Raw genomic sequence first — 13386 nt, 5'->3', positions numbered from 1 at the left:
AGCACAAATAGGGATATAGAGATGGTATCTGTAATGGAAGGTATGGCTCCCTATTTAAGTAATAACTAGGGCACACTTTACCTGTTTAACTATGAATTCAACATCTGGAGCTTGGTATTTAACTAACATAGATAGGCCCGGTCCATCTTGCCCCGCTTTCCTTGAAACTCGATTGCACTGTTTGTTCTTCTGCCCTAAATATACCCCTCCAAGGACACAATATTTAGTACCTATCCTGAAAATTGGAGCCTTTCGTTGGTGTCGCACAGCTTTTATTTGTTTTAATTCAGGCTAACACCAAGGCTACGTCTGTGGTTCTCACGAAATTCCTCCAGGCTGAACTGAAAAGAAGAGAGATGCATTCATAGCGTTAATGTGAGGTTTGTATCCTCTTCACGGCCTCTATTTGTATTACCTACATTCGGTTACATATGAGCATAGATTATCAGTGTAACCAATGTACCCTTAGGTAACTCTCATGAAACAGCGCCTCGATGCCTCTGGGCTGCTAGTGCACTATACACATACAAATAAATAAATATTTAAAGCATTTCCATTTCTGGATGCCCGAGGGTAAAATATTTCAATTATTACGCAAATATTTGTCGTGATTTTTTTTTTTAAAACTTATTTTGTCAAACTTATTTTATCTCGTGGGTGTTATGATTGTTCAGGTATTTATTTTTTTAAATTTAATGTTTTATACACATTGTACTATTTATTATTTGTGTACTTTTATGAGAAGAATTTCCCAAAATAAATTTTCAACGAACGAACATGTAGGATACACGATTGATTTTGGAGAGAGTGTTGCATGACTGGGTGCTCTTTCAAGGCTTTTAATGCAGGTGAGATAAGGTCCTGTCTTTTCTGGGAGAACATCTTCTGGATGACAGGTTTTGATAGCAAGGGCAATTGGTGGATCAATTGGTGGATCAATTGGTGGATCCACCGTTCCTTGAGGAGCATAACGGGTAGGCGTTCCGATAGTCCAGCCTTGACCCAATCCATCTCATCTAAAGCGCCAGGAGTGATTTTGCTGAGGCGATAAAGTTGAAAGTTCATTTTCTGTGAGACGTCGTTAACTAGAGAAATGTAAACGAGAAGGCCATCAAGCAAAATTCCAAAGTTTATAATTCAATAACATAATAAATAAGAGAAGGGAGTGACTCTATGAGGGAAAAGGACTTAAAAGATAACATTAATATAAAAAACATGAAATGCATAAATAAAAATAGAAATGCATATTTCGAAAACCTTAAACATTCAGGAGTATTTTTCTAACTTTTTTTGAAACCAAAGGCCTACAATTACCTCACCGTGCCATATGTGCCGAAACACTTTATACACAGTACCAGAGAAAGGACTTTGAGAGTCTGTTTTCCCTTTCTTTAATCATGTTTCAGAGAGCCACAGAATGCACAAACCACCACGCTACATAAGCCTTTAATCTATAATGTGTTAAAAAAATCCCTTTTTCCCAAAAGATAATTGCTTGCTCAGAGTAGGGTATCACAGACATATACAGCTGAATCCTACGCCATGGAAAGAGGACAGGACGATCCACCTTGAGTAATTAAACACTGCGCTAATTAATTCACCCACATGAATTAGAACGAAAACTAATGATGGCGCGCTCCGGTCGAACTCGTCGCGCGGACTGAATATTCATAGACCCAGCAAAAGAGATTACATCTGGTCCCAGCTCAATTCGGAAGCAAAACAATGGCACAGAGGCTACTGTTGGGAACTCAGACAGTCAAGCCAAGGACATATCCTGATTGGCTGAGCCAGGTCGGTGCATCACTTTCCGCCAGCGGTTGGGGGAGTAGATCCTCCGCCAATACAGGCGTTTATTGTGGAATACTCCTGGCTACAGAGTCTATATGAAAAGCCAGAAGTGACACATAGGCCCTCATTAGGACCCTGGCGTTAACCAATCGTGCTATTAGCGCCATGGTTAACGCCGGTAACTTACTGAATCCGCCATGATGAAATGGGGAATTACCACCCCATTCCAAGGTAGGCAGGGCGGTAATTCCCCATTTACCATTGGCCCTTCCCCATTCCCATTTTTGCCCCATAGGGCTCAATGGGAATGGGGAAGGCGGTAATTACGGTACCGCAAAATGCGGTACCGTAATCAGCTTCAAGGTCCCTTTGCGGGTCCCTACCTTAACGGCTGGTACAGACCAGCCGTTAAGGTTGGGACCCGCAAAGGGACCTCGTAATCAGGCATTAAGGGATTACCGGTACCGGTAATCCCTTAACGCCAGGGTCGTAATGAGATGAGGGCCAGAATGTTTTTATTTCCTGTCCCACATTTTGAAGGCATGTGGCAGACTGAAATCTTGTTTTCAAAACTTCTAAATGCCTCTTAATTTGTCATTTTTCAGCTTAGCATCAGAAATCTGTAATGCTGTAATAGAGCGGTGTAAACCGCACATAACCTACCATAATATATATTGACATAACATATTGCATGGCTTAATATAACAGTAACTTCAGCAAAACTATTATTTTTCATATTACTATGTATTATTATTGTTATCGCTACTACCAATAAGAATAGCAATATTAATAATAATAATATTAATAATAACAATAATAATGTTGTTATTGTTATCATTACAAGCACTTTCAGAGCCCAGCATGCACCACCAAGTGTTTACTTGCCGCATTGCCCAGGAATGGCCCAAAGAAGCGCCGCAGCAGTCATTGTTGACACGCGAAGACCCCAGACTAACAGGCAAATTGGTCAGGGATGGACCTAACCCGTGGAGGTAAGGACGGAGGACCAGTTCTGGGATGGCTCAAGGATGTCAATCGCACATCCAGACCTGGACCTAATTAAGCAATGGAAATGTGTCCATGTTGGAGCGTAGGTGACTGGTAAGGTAAGCAGTCTTATATAGTGCCCCTCCACTGAAAATATTGGCCTGGCGGCACATGCCTCTCTAAGAAAGGCAGATGGGGGTGTTAGTTGGATAGTGGCAAATGCAGATGTGAAAAACCCTTTAGTCAGGGCCGGCCTTAGGGCAGGGCGGGCCGGGCGACCGCATGGAGTGCCATGCCCCCCTAGGGCACCATTAGTCCCCCACCATGCCAGCTCGGGGCAGTCTTTCAAGGGCTCCCCGGGCTGGCATGCACCAGCAAAACAGCGATTGAGGGAGTGGTTGTTGGTGGAAGATGGGTAGGGTAAGAGTATGTTAAGTAGACTAGATCCGCCGGGATGCAGGATTTTTTTGTGGGTGTAAGGTAGTGTTGGAATTTGGAGGTGAATGACGTTTGGACATAACACATACAGTTCCATGAGCTGACACAGCGCAACATAGCAAATGACACTAGATTGCATAAGATAAGATACTGTAACTTAGCTAAGGTAGAAAAAACATCTGTTACTTACCACACTAGACAGCTCGGTCGATGATTAGGCGACCCAGCAGGAAGTGTAGGAAATGAAGCGTCAACCAATCTCCAGTACTCCAGACCCCTTAATACCAAGATTCAGGCTTCCTCCTCTTTACGATACACCTCTCTGCTACTCCTAGATGGACAGACAGAGGAGTTGATTGCATAAAAAAGCGGGGAACACGCGCATCGCCAAACCAATGCTGCAAGAAATCATAGAAATAGTTAACAAAAATAAACCTCAGTTGACTCTTTATACCAAGAAACCCCACACCTCTGAATACCTGGTGGCAAGGTAGCTATGGCTTGGAATATTGATTTCTGACCCTTGTGTTGGGGCCTACAAAAGAAGACCCACACTACAATCTCAACAACAGGTAGAGGAAGAGTTATCAACTTATATTAGTTCAATACTCACTAACCTGATGGTAGACTGAATTGGAGTAAAAAATAATCCCAGTTGGATTGTACTAAACAATGACAAGGAAAGGATTATAAACAGGAAGATTATCACGGGGTAGTAACCAGGGCCGCACGAGGAACACGCTAGTGTCGAGTTGGTGCATAAATCAGCAGAGCGTTCGCAATGTACAGTACTCGAGGAACTGGAATGAACAATATACAGGTCCATGATGAATTAACGGTCAGAAAATAAGTGGTTCCCAAGAATTGCTTTAAGGAAAGAGACAGTGGATACTGTATAGTACGGCAAGGAGGATGGCTCCTAGAAGGTTCCACAGCTCCCAATATTTGTACGTTATGGAATGCAGTACAAAGTAATAGCAGTTGCACTCACGTGAATATAGTAAGAAAAGACAGCCTTTCTCCAGTCACAGAGTTGTGGATAGAATCAGACAGAAGAAAGCCGTAGGCAGTCCAGGGACGTTCCAGGGTTCAGAGATCAGGTAGCAGAGTTCACAAGAGGAGAAGGACAGAGGCAGTCCAGGGATAGGAGAAGGACGGAGGCAGTCCAGGGACAGGAGAAGGACGGAGGCAGTCCAGGGACAGGAGAAGGACAGAGGCAGTGCAGGGACAGGAGAAGGACGGAGCCAGTCCAGGGACAGGAGAAGGACGGAGGCAGTCCAGGGACAGGAGAAGGACGGAGGCAGTCCAGGGACAGGAGAAGGACAGAGGCAGTCCAGGGACAGGAGAAGGACGGAGGCAGTCCAGGGACAGGAGAAGGACGGAGGCAGTCCAGGGACAGGAGATGGACGGAGGCAGTCCAGGGACGTTCCAGGGTTCGGAGACCAGGTAGCAGAGTTCACAAGAGGAGAAGGACAGAGGCAGTCCAGGGACAGGAGAAGGACGGAGGCAGTCCAGGGACAGGAGAAGGACGGAGGCAGTCCAGGGACAGGAGAAGGATGGAGGCAGTCCAGGGACAGGAGAAGGACAGAGGCAGTCCAGGGACGTTCCAGGGTTCGGAGACCAGGTAGCAGAGTTCACAAGAGGAGAAGGACAGAGGCAGTCCAGGGACAGGAGAAGGACGGAGGCAGTCCAGGGACAGGAGAAGGACGGAGGCAGTCCAGGGACAGGAGAAGGACAGAGGCAGTGCAGGGACAGGAGAAGGACGGAGGCAGTCCAGGGACAGGAGAAGGACGGAGGCAGTCCAGGGACAGGAGAAGGACGGAGGCAGTCCAGGCACAGGAGAAGGACGGAGGCAGTCCAGGGACAGGAGATGGACGGAGGCAGTCCAGGGACAGGAGAAGGACAGAGGCAGTCCAGGGACAGGAGAAGGACGGAGGCAATCCAGGGACACTGCACAGTTCGGAAACCAAGGTAAACAAGGAAATCTTCCGTTCAGGAGACCGGAATACAGAATTGAAGTGTGAATGAGAAACGCCACAATTAGCAGCACCAAACTCTTCTCCTTCTTCTTCTTCTTAATTATCGGAAGCGTGGGCGGACCCACGCAGGCGCTTCCCCATCCTATAGGATGATGTGCACCGTACCCACTAATTATTATTTGGCTCCATTTAAGCTCACAACTCCTCCCACCTCCCCGTCTGTCTCACAAAATCCAACATCACACTACTCCTCCTCCTGCCTCTCTCCCCATCACCTCCCAGTATAATCCTCTCACTCAGCTCAGCCACTCCCAACGCATTCAACCGAACCCTCATCAATTCTCTCTCCGTAACATGTCTTTCACACCTAATCAAAAAATGTCCCACCGTTTCAGGTACCCCACACACCGCACAGTCCCTTGATTCACGCTTCCCTATTCGAAATAGACAGTCGTTCAGCCCCACATGACCTATCCTCAACCGATTCAGCATCACCTCCTCCCCCCTCCTCCATTCTAAACTCCCTGCATCCACCTTCACTGACACTTTCCCACGAACACCGAACATCCACCTGCCCTTCACTCCATTCACCCACCTCTCCTGCCATTCATCCAGGACCCGTCTCATCATCACAGCCTTCACCTCATCCACACTCAAAGGTATCCTCACATCAATCGCTCCCCTCCTCATACCCTCACCCGCCGCCAGATCCACCAACTCATTTCCCAAAATGCCACTGTGACTGGGAACCAACGGCAACTCCAAATCCATACCCCCACGCACACACCGATCAATCTTCATCCTAATGTCCAAAATCACATCCTTCCTATCACCATCCCCTGCCACAATCGCCTGTAACCCACTCAATGAATCTGAGAACACCACCACTTTCTCATACCTCAACTCATACACCCTGTCAATCACCAATGCAATCGCCACCAACTCAGCCGTACAAATAGACACATCATTCGTCAGTCGTCCTATTTTATACTCCCCAATGCTTTCTAGATAATACGCCATTCCCAATCTCCCAGACATAGGATCCTTTGAATCATCCGTAAACACCTTGTATCCTTCCTTTCCTGCCACATACTCCTGACCCAAAGCTTTGATCTCACCCCGCATACCTCTCTTCTTCGATACCACATTCGCCAACTCCAAACACACCTTTGGAGATCTCATCATCCACCTCGGCCTTCTCTCCAAATCCGTATCTGTCACAATCATCAAATCACCCACACCCCACTGCACTCCCTTCTCCCACATGTGAAACCCAAAAGTGCCCCCCTTCCTCCTCCACCGATCCCTGTAATAGTCAAACCTCCAGTTATACTTCAAACATTCACGCACCGGATGAGCCACACTCTTCGCACTACACTTCACCCACCATCTCATATTTAACGCATCCCTCCTCAACCCCAATGGCATCTCTCCCACAAGCACCTGAACCGCATTCACTAGGGAGGACCTCATCACACCCGAACACACTCTCATTGCCCTCGCCTGTACTCTATCTAACCGCAATTTCTGACTCGACGTATAACCCACTGACACCTGACACCCAAAATCCATCACACTCAAAATCAACCCCTTATACAACATTCGTAAACACTTCTGTTGCGCACCCCATTCTTTCCCAGTCACCGCCCTCAACAAATTCAGCCTGCGTTTACACTTATCCACCACACCATCCACTTGCACATTCCAATTCAACTTTCTATCCAGAATCACCCCCAAGTACCGAAACTCTTCCACGCTCTTCACCCTCACACCTTTCAAAACCAAATTCAACTCCTGCTGCACTCTTTTCCTTGAGAACACCATACTCACACTCTTATCCACAGACACCGAGAAACCCCATTTCCCACACCACTCCTCCATGCGTACAATCGCAGCTTGCAACCGTTTCTGTACCAACAACAAACACCGCCCTCTTACCCAGACCACACCATCATCCGCGAAGAAATCCACCTGACACCCAATTCCTGCCAAAGCTCGAATCAACCCATCCACCATCGCATTAAACAGCATCGCACTAATCACACTCCCCTGTGGTGTCCCATTCTCCATCTTCCAAACTTCAGACAGCACCTCCCTCACTCTCACCTGAAATGTCCTATCTGCCAAAAATGCCTTGATCCACCGAAACATTCTTCCCTTCACACCCATCTCCAACAGTCTCACTAACAACCCTCCCTTCCACACCATATCATACGCCTTCTCCAAATCCAAAAAGAACGCTCCCACCAACTCTCCATCACATAATGCCTCCTCCACCCCAGTCACTAATCTCACTAATGGGTCAGCCACCGACCGATTCCTCCTGAACCCATTCTGAAAGTCACTCAAACATCAATTTGACTCCAAATAAAACCCCAATCGCTCAACCACCATCCGTTCCATAATCTTACACAACACAACAGTCAACGCAATCGGTCTATATGACTTACACTCTGTAGGAACCTTGCCACCCTTCAAAATCGCCACTACAATCGCTCTTTTCCACATCTTCGGCAAAACTCCATTCTTCCAGATCTCATTGAACAACGCTAATACCTCCAACTTACATTCCTCAGGCAACTTCTCCAAAAATACATACATAATTCCATCCACCCCAGGGCTAGACTACTTCCCCTTTCGAATCGCTCCATTCAAATCTACCATCGAAAATGAAACCTCAGATTGCTCCTCCCAAGGCCCAACATTCGCCACCACCTCTCGCGTTTCCTCCTCTACCGCACCCATTCGTATCCTCACCTCTTCTGGGAAGTTCCTTGAACTGTGAACCCCCGCAAAGTATTCCCCCAACAAATTCGCCTTATCCCCATCCTCACTAATCACCTCTTCTCCTTTCAACAACACAGACATACCACCCTGCGACCTCATTAATCCGGACATCCGCTTGAACTGTTTCCAAACCTCACTCACACCAGAATCACTCCCCAGGGACCCACAATAGTCTCTCCAATATCCTCTCTTTCTTTCCCTAATCACCCGCTGCACCACCGCCTTAGCCTTCTTATATGCCATCAAATCCACCAACATTCCCGTTCTCACCGCTCTTGCTCTAGCCTTCTTTCGTGCCGCCACTGCTCTTGAACATTCCACTGACCACCAAGGAACCTCGATCTTCCCACCCTTCCCCTTCTCAACCTCCGGAATTGCTGCCACAGACGCTGCTTTCATTCCCTGCACCAGATGCTCATTCCATTCCTCCAATCCCCCCTCTCTTCCCCTTGGACCAATCAAATCCCGACACACTCCTTTGTACACCTCCCAATCAGCCTTCTTAAAATTCAACCGACTCCCAGTCATACGTGACCTGATCCCTACCTCACCCCTCACAGTTACCAAAATAGCAGAATGATCACTCCCCATGTCTCCATCCTCACGCACCTTCCAATCACATTCTCCTGCAATTGCAGCAGTCACCCAGGTCAGATCCAAGCACGACAGCTTCCCAGTCCTCACATCCAACCTCGTACCCGACCCATCATTCAGCAATACCAGACTCAATTCATCCGCCATGTCTTCCAACAATTCTCCATTCATATCTGTCCTATCACTACCCCACAACGTGTTGGCACTGTTAAAATCGCCACACAAAACACACGGTCCCACATGTCCTCTTACAGCACCGAACTCCGCAGTAACGCCAGACTTAACTCCTAGGGGGAGGGGCTACTGCGTACGTGCGTTGTGTGTATGCACGTGATGCGTCACCTGATGTGGGTGCGCTCTGCCTGTAAACAGTCTCCATGGCAACCGATGCTTCTGCCAAATAGACACAGAAACGCTACGTTTCCAACGCGAAACAGATGCAGTTGAAGAACCCTGTGGTCGAAGCGTAACAACATCACACATAATAACGTGAATTTACATGGCACAACGTATCATAAAATGAAATAACATAAACTAGTATACTATAGCGTTGCCTTATATAACATAACACACTATAATATCACATAACATAGTAATGTGTAGCACATAATATATAATTGCATAACAGAAAATGACATTAAGAACATAGATTATCACATGAAATAACATAACTATTGCATCACATATCAGAGCAGAACATAACACAATAAAGTCATGAAATGACATTACATACTGGAGCATGGCAGATCAATGAATAACATTACATCAGTTTACATGAAATTACATGACACAACATATCCCTGCAAAGCATAACACACACCTCAACACAAGGTGAAACTTTATAGCTCAACTTCCAGCATGTTTACAACTTATCTAAAGATAAGTTGATATATTCGTGCCACAGAGGGGGTAATTGTGCTTCAGCCAGTGGCAAGTGCTTTTTTTTGGGCTTATCGATAAATTGATCAGTCTGCAAGCTTTCGCTCTCCAGATGTTTTAGACTACAGCTCCCACAAGTCATAAATGGTATAGTCAATTTGTTTTAATTTATTTTAATGTTTTTTATTTTACTTGGTTCAATTTTACAATAAGAACATTTTTACAAGTTTTTTCCGACATTGAGCCCTTCCTTCTGTTAAAATAAAATTGAACAATTTGAGCAAATTAAAATTTTCAACCACAACCCTTTGCGGAGCCCATGTTAGTTGAAATTGCAAGGTATTTCAATTTATATGGCAGTGGTCAGTTCTCTTCCGTATGACTTTCCCTTCAGTTAAAGTTTTATTTTCTGGAAGAACTGCAGAACCGCTATCACAAAAGAGGTTTTATCCCCTGCTGTGAGTTGCGGCCAGCAGACATCCTCGTCCCGTGTTCTTATTTCTTGGAATATGTGGTTCATATGAGTTGTTCTCAAAGTGGTCAGCCCGGTGCATGATAATAGGAGATTCCCAATTGTTTCTTTTTCTTCTTTTTTTCCACAGATGCGACATATGTTATCCTTGGCCAAACCTCTGATGGCTTTGATCTCTTTGGTCATTAGCAGGTTCAGACAAATTCGCTGAAACGTATTCCTAAGCGTCTTATTGGGAATTTTCGTCATATAGGTTGACAAATCATTTAATACCCTTGTTATCGGTGGAAGGTGACTCGTTAGTTTGTTTTTTGTCATCAGTGTAATCGTCCGTATCCAGTCGCTTTCACTCAATTTTTGTTATGTCTTCAAGAGATTTTGTTTGAGTTCATGCTCAGAGCTCGATATCTCCTCCAAAAGTTTGTGATTATTTTGTGCCCAAAGGGACAGCATGTGGCATTTGTTTTCTTTAAGTTAAGTTCGTTGTTGAGAATGTTTAGTACATTATCTTGGTTGCTAATGAGTATTTTGCTGTAGAGCATCAGTGTGTTTCTCTCAAGCACTGAAGACCGAGCTCTTGGCGTATTGATACTATTGGAGTTGACATTGGCAGTTTTAATGTTGTTCGCCAAAATAGGCCTTCCAAACGTGGCCAACAGGTTTGTGGAAGCATATGGAGGGCATCAGCGCCATAAATCAAGGATGGTACCACCTTTCCCTTTTAGAATTGGACGAGTGGTAGCGTCGTGAATCTGCAGTACTTTCTGTCAATTGCTCTTGCTTGAAGTGCTAGTATCTTTGTTTTTTCCACCAGGTAGTTTTGCATCGGGCTAGCGTGTTTGTTATTGTTTAACAGCACACCCAGGTATTTGAATTGTTTGACCTGTTCAATGGGTTCTCTTTCCAGGTACCAGCAGAAAGGTTCTTGTCTCTTACATTATGTTTCCATAATCATCACCTTTGTTTTGGTCTTGTTGATCTCTAGGTTGTTTTCCTGTATGTATTCTGCCAGTTTGTTTAGTTGGATTTGCAGCCCAATTCAGGTGTAGACCAGAAGAATCAAGTTGTCTGCATATAAGAGTCAGGGAACTTTAGTCTTCCCTACAGTTGGCGGAAAAGATCTAGCTTCTGACTGTGATTCTTCAATATCCCATAGGTTGGAGTTGAACAGGGTTGTGGCTAGGAGGCATCCCTGTTCTACCCCTCTGGCTGTTGGAATTATGTTTGACAGTGTGCCACCTTTATTTAGGCGAACCCTTATTGTTGTGTCTTGATGAAGGGCTCTAATAGTCACTAAGATGGTTTCTGGCCAATTCCATGTTGTTAATTTCCCCCACAGTTTCTCTCGGTTGACCTGGTGAAAAGCCTGGACCAGGTCAACTAATGCGAGATAGATTCTTGGGCTGCCTTCAAAAATCTTGCCTTTTAGGGTGCTTAATAAGAGTATATTTGGCGAAGTTCCTGCATCTTTGACAAAGCCAGATTGGAGATGGCCTTCGTGTCCCGATGTTTTTGCCCATTTTTGAAAATTGTCCAGTAAAAGCGACCCAAAGACCTTCCTGATGATGTCTAATAATCCTATTGGATGATAATTCTTTGCATGGTCTCTTGAGCTGCTTTTATATATGGGAACAACTGTTGCTGTGGTCCAAGATGATGGGACTGTTCTTGTCTTCATACAGTTTTTTAGTACCTCATCAATAAAGATGGTCCATTCTGACTCGTGTTCGATTTAGTCTGCGTTCGTAATCCCGTCGGGGTGGGGGCCCTCGAGGTGTTCAAGCAGGAAATTTCCCTTTTAACGTCTTCAAAGTCCCAATTTATGGACCAAGAGTTGTTTGTGCTTTCCTAGTCGTTAATGGTCTTGTTTCCTGGCTTTCGGAACAAAGTGTTAAAGTGATTTTTACAGGATTGTTCTCCCACATTGTTGTCCAAAGCTTCTTTTTGATCTTTAGATGTGTTTTTAAATAAAGTCCAGAATTCTCTGGATTTTCTGCCGCAGACTATCTTCAGCATTGCTGCGGCATCAGCCTGGAGTAGAGTTTGTCTTTTTGAGTATAGCCAGTACTTGTAGGTCTTTGTTGCCACTTTAAGGTGATCTAAACATTCTGGGGTATTGTTCCTTTTTGCCAGACGCTTTATTTTCCTTCGTTTTTTCCTCTCCATTACTAGTTGTTTATTAAATTCATGTTGATGTGTCAATTGTTTGTTGGTGTTCCATCTTATCTTGTGTTCTTTGTTTGATAGGCCTTCAGTCACGGTTGATAGCCAATAATGCAATTTGTACCGTCTGATTGGATTTTATTACAGGCGTCATTGTAAGTAGCTGTTAGTTCTGTAACTGACTTTGCCGTTAGTCTAAGCCTGGTGCCCTCTTTGCAGTTCTCCTCTTTAGTGCTCATTTTTTGCTGTGTCTCTCGAATTGCAGCCCATGTGGCTTTCAAGAGGTTGTGGTCGCTGTTATTCGTTCTAACTACCTCAAAGTCAATTAATTTCCCCAACATCTCTCTTGACACATAAAGATGGTCGAGGTTAGTTCTTTGGTTATTTCTTTCCCATGTTGGTATTTGGGGTGAGGCTTTGGGTATGAACGATAGTAAGCTCTGCATGTCTCGAGGTTTCATCAATGACATCCATCGTTGTCCGAGCACCATATTCAAAGGCACTTTTTTTGTAGATCCTTTGGAGTTTATTTTTTCTGGGAAGACAGCATTCAAATCTCCACAGATTATTATATATTTAGGTTGGCATTCTGCGTATGCCTCTTCCAAGATGTTCTCTGCCATTTCTAAATAATCGTCGTTTGTAATTGCTGAGGGGTTCCAATACGTTTTCATTAGAATTAAGGCGTCCCCCTTGTCTTGTGTGTTCTGTGGATTTGGGAGATTCCAGTTCAGGAGTGATACTTGGAAATGTGTGTTCGTTGCCATCAATTTTATATAATCAAATTCACTGCCCGATCTGATTGCTGTCAGTAGTCCCGAGGATGGACGGCCTCTCTGGTTGTGTGTTGCAGGTGAGAGGTAGGTTTCAAAGCCATCCAGGAAAGGCTTTTTTCATCAGCCACATTTCCTGGAGGCACAATATGTCGTACGCTCCCAAATCGACGTCACTGGGTTCCAGGAGGTGGCCAAAACCCCTGGTGTCCAATTCCCCATTTTTATATGTTCATCTTCATCGCCCTTTGATGGAATCTCCTGAGCGTTGTCTCCTTTAACAAAAATTCCTAAGGATGGCTCGCTTTTTGATGCTAGAGCCTTTGAGATCCATGTCCACTTGGCCCGATCCTCTTTTTTCCATGCTCCTTGTTTTATGGTTGGTGAGACCTCAATTTCCGAATTCGAATCTTCGGGCTCAAAAGTGATTGTCAATTTTTGAAAAGGGCCCGTCGGAACTCGTCCGATCTCCAACGGGTCCAAGAAAGAGGCCCTATCCGGGCCAGTGGTGGAGTCATTTGTC

Source organism: Ambystoma mexicanum, chromosome 13, assembly GCF_040938575.1.
Source record: "Ambystoma mexicanum isolate Mex_15411 chromosome 13, UKY_AmexF1_1, whole genome shotgun sequence".
In the NCBI taxonomy this organism is placed as follows: Eukaryota; Metazoa; Chordata; class Amphibia; order Caudata; family Ambystomatidae; genus Ambystoma; species Ambystoma mexicanum.
This window is presented reverse-complemented; position numbering follows the sequence as displayed.